Source organism: Triplophysa dalaica, chromosome 10 (assembly GCF_015846415.1).
Source record: "Triplophysa dalaica isolate WHDGS20190420 chromosome 10, ASM1584641v1, whole genome shotgun sequence".
Lineage (NCBI taxonomy): Eukaryota > Metazoa > Chordata > Actinopteri > Cypriniformes > Nemacheilidae > Triplophysa > Triplophysa dalaica.
Window position 1 is genome coordinate 22,811,603 of NC_079551.1, and position 4,375 is coordinate 22,815,977.

A 4,375-nucleotide genomic window follows, 5' to 3' on the forward strand; every position below is an offset into this window, starting at 1 on the left:
CTCAACTTAACTCAACTTTATATAGCGCTTTTTAAAATTTTCATCGTTACAAAGCAGCTGTATATGAGACACATTTACTACAAGTAAAACAACTAAAGTCATACACCTGTAAAAACAAGAAAGAGGTGAAAACACTAAGTCAGACATACAAATTCTCCACACACACAATATGCATACATACTTACACACATCGACGCACACACGCAAACACACTCGCACACACGCACAGTTAAAGCACGCATTTGAGATTAAGGAGAGAGAACCCCAGGACAAATATTAAACGGACTCTACATTTTTAATTGCAATTTTAATTATGTCTAACTTCTGAATTCTAAAGCAGCCCCCCGGCCAGGCAAATAGTGCAAAACAGTATGCAAATGGTGGCGAGGAACCCAAAATTCCAATCGAGAAAAAAATCCTCAGAAGGAACCCAGGCCCAACCAGGGGATTCCAGTTCCCCTCTGGCAAAAGCTGCTGCCTCTGCACAATCTCAACAGTGCTTGCAATAAACTTACTAATAAGGTCAATTATAGATTAAAGATTACCATTAACAATCTTATAGCATATGAAATTTTGTAGTGAAATCGTGTCAAGTTGCCTCGTCCTTTATCCAGCTCTATCATCTCTGCTCTTGTCAAGTCACCGCTTCCCATTCTCAGCTCTGCCATCAGGTCTGGGCATGAACTGCATCCTGCGGTAACCTTGGAACAAAGAGACAAGACTGGCTAAGAGTAGAGTACTGTTCACGAGTTCGCCTATGCAGATAAAAGAGTAGTTTTGAGGGTATGCGTATTGGGCGTGCTGTCGGGGAGAGGACTTGAGACTTAAGAGAGAGTGAAGGTAAGACGTCTTGACTAGTTATAGAGACTCTCTCTCTCTCTTGAACTGATAGGTTGATTGCTGTGATTGCTGATAGCCGACCAGCCGAGTTTATTATCTGCTCCTGCTCCCCCTGAACTTAGTTAATAAAACATCATTTCTGCACTCTTTGATGCAACAAATACATAATTTGTTGTTGGATGTGTTCCTGGTTCCAGTTGATCTAAATAATGCAGCCTAAATCCTCGGAGGATTAATATTATGGAATTGTAGTGTATGCAAGATTAAAAAAAAGCGTCTTTAGTCTAGATTTAAACTGACAGAGTGTGTCTGCCACCCGGACAGTGCAGGGAAGAATATTTCAAAGTTTAGGCGCTAGAGAAGAAAAGGATCTACCACCTGCACTTGATTTTGAAATTCTAGGTATTACCAACTGACAGGACGCCTGAGAGCATAATGCACGTGGAGGACTGTAATACAATAGAATTTCACTCAAATACTGCGGCCCTAGACCATGTAGGGCTTTATAGGTAATAAGCAAGATCTTAAAGTTAATGCGATGCTTTATAGGTAGCCAGTGCAAGGTTGACAGAACCGGGGTTATATGCTCATACTTTTTTGTATGTGTAAGAACTCGTGCTGCCGCGTTTTGAACCAGTTGGAGTTTTTGTAATAGGCCTGTAGGGCAACAACCTAAAAGTCTATTACAGTAATCTAGTCTTGATGTCATGAATGCATGAATTAATTTCTCTGCATAAACAATTTCTCCAGATCCTTCAAATTTTGGTCCTCCCTCTTTTTCAGTTCATATCACTCATTTTCTTTAGAATTCGGGTCAGGGAACTGGGATGGCTATGGCAGGATCTTGATTTTGTGTTCAGTGACCGATTTTTTTATTGATGTTGATGTTTATTTTCAACCAATGTGCTGATGGAAGATCTAACCATGACCCATTAGTATATTTCTAGCAGAGTAAGTCAGGTTTACACTGTAAAAAAAATCCTGTAAAATTTACAGTAAACTACTGGCAGCAGGGTTGCCAGCCAGTTACTGTAAATTGTACAGCCACAGTACTGTAATTTAATTTACAGCCATTTACTGTAATTGCAGAATACAGGAAAAACTGTAATTTTGAATAGCAACAGTATAATGCTGTATTTTTTACAGCAAATTGCTTGATTTTAATTTACTTTATTTAGAAGAAATACATAAATCACTGTATATCCAGTATGTTTTGCATACTGGATATACAGTGTTTATTTTTTTTTAATTGATACAAAAATACATTACAGACAAATTGTGTACGTTGTTGTACATGAAATAATTTTATTCAGTAACAACTTCATAGTATCCAACATGGCTCTTTAAACATTCATGTTTAAACAACACGTTAACCAACATTACCATCATGAAACAACATTGCAAAACAAGGCCCAAGTGAGTCTGTAAAACGGTCCACATCTTGATCCATCAGAGCACAACAAGTAGCTGGAACTATGGAAACGAAACAAGAGAATAATGTTAGATATTCAATTTATAGTCAGAGAAAAACAGAGGACAACATATACAGTCAGAGAATAATAAAATGATGTAATTCAATGATGAGATCTGTGTGTGTGTGTGTGTGTGTGTGTGCGTGTGTCTGTGTGTGTGTGTGTGTGTGTGTGCTTCTTACTTTTCATCGATTACACTGAATATTCATCATTGTGTTTAGAAGAGCGGCGACATGTGGGTTCACTGCAACCTGTTTCTTCTGTATCCTGGCATTTTAGATGACGCTTCTTGTTCCACTCTCTGGATTAATATCTACAAAGAGTCAGGAAAAACTAAATGTTATATATTAAATGTACAAAATATATTATATTAAAACACATGAATTAAATCATCAGCTTGCTAGTGTTAAATAGGGGAGACTTGTAAATAATTTGCCCAAAAAAATTGCATCTCTCGTTGAGAAATATTGTTTTAAAGGTCTTAACAGGTATATAACATTAACATATCTATAAAAAGCAGGTAAGGAAGTTGTTCAATTAATACCTTTCATTGGACTCCAAGTACATGCTGCCCCATCCTGGTACTCAAGCCTGAATATGTAACATGCTATGAACAGAGTGGGAAGGCCAGACATGAAGCTGTGCTGAGCACCGTCACACACAACCTAACCTTCAGTAGTCAGCATCCAGTGGCCTGCATGGCAAAGTGTGTCCTAAAACAAACAATTATACATGTGACAATAGTAATAGTTAATAGTGACTATACAATTATCTTTAAGCATTTTACATTTAAACTACATTTTAGTATAAGTGACTCTACAAACAAACTCTAAGCAAATTAAACAGAGTAACTTACACTTAAAACCGTACTTATACAGAAATGTAATCAATCTAACGTTAGGGATGTCACGGTCAAGAAATTGTCACACTAGTATTTTGTAACGGGTCTCACTCCCACCCTCCAACGGTCCTATTTGGTGGACAGGCCTGCTCTATCGATGAGGGTGTCGGTAACGTCTTTTGCTCAAGCTCTCAGCTGGCCTCCGATACATAAACTGTATATCTGTGGTTACGTACATTAATCACTTTACCGGGCTATCCTCCGTGAACATCGATTTACCGCAAGCTATGGTGACGCATTTTAATTTGGGCGCTCGATTTAACGGATGACTGCATTTGCAAATTTGAATTACACCAGAAAATAATCACGAGCGAGTGTGGTATCCCAACTGTCGAAGCATGTAACTTTTACCGAGTCTACGGCGGGCGCGATGTTCAACATTAAAAAAAACAACCGTCAACTTACTAATACAATGAACTGTAGCTCGTCACATACCGCCTTCACTCCTGGTGTGAACAAAAACTCTAAATAACATGAACAACTTCTGTCCTCAGGTGCTATAGCGACGGAGAATGTTTGAAATCTTACCGCGACGGCGCTGCTGAAACCCCGCAAGACTCCTTCGGTCCCCGCGGATGGAGGTTGAATCCGGGGTTACCAATATGAACCGCGAATTTAGATACCTCTATATAAAGTTACCAGCATGATAGTTACCAAATATGGAAAAAAAATACGTAATAAGTTACTTACCACAGGTGTGAATCATTCATTTTGCGCACTACCCCAATCTCGACTGTTGAAGATCATCCCGCCATTGTAGATTTGAAATTTACAGCAATATTCTGTACATTGAGTTAATCCGTCAAGTGACCCCAGAATGCATTGCACTTTACAGCAATATTCTGTATTATTTAAAATACAGTCAGCTTCTGTAAAATAACGCTGTAGTTTTTACAGCAATTCGTTACAGTGTAGATTTTTTTAGTTGTTGGTATTTGATATAAAACATGATGACATGTATCTAAACAAAATGTCCAGAACCTTTGGTATAAAATAGGTGCACCACAATGAAGATCTAGTGTCACATATAACTGTGGACATGGGGCATTCTTTTATCCCTGTGTGAACCAAACCTATCTTGTGTTATTGCTGCCAAAAAAACTATTTTTCATTCCATATGGCCATAGACCCCAGTCCTAGTTGAAGTTCCAGCATGGCAGAT

General features: G+C 38.4%; 1 long non-coding RNA gene across 4 annotated transcripts; it reads right to left on the bottom strand.

Moving 5' to 3' along the window:
- Positions 1-1,836: 1,836 nt before the first annotated feature.
- On the bottom strand, positions 1,837-4,121 carry LOC130430038 (uncharacterized). 4 transcript variants are annotated; one of them, XR_008907722.1, is made up of 4 exons: positions 3,904-4,121; positions 2,857-3,025; positions 2,495-2,625; positions 1,837-2,313 (listed from the first exon to the last, which is right to left on the bottom strand). It is a non-coding gene; the product is annotated as an uncharacterized LOC130430038 (long non-coding RNA). The 4 variants fall into 4 exon arrangements; XR_008907723.1 differs by lacking the exon at positions 3,904-4,121 and adding an exon at positions 3,742-3,885; XR_008907724.1 differs by lacking the exon at positions 3,904-4,121 and adding an exon at positions 3,619-3,732.
- Between the last annotated feature and the right edge of the window lie 254 nt (positions 4,122-4,375).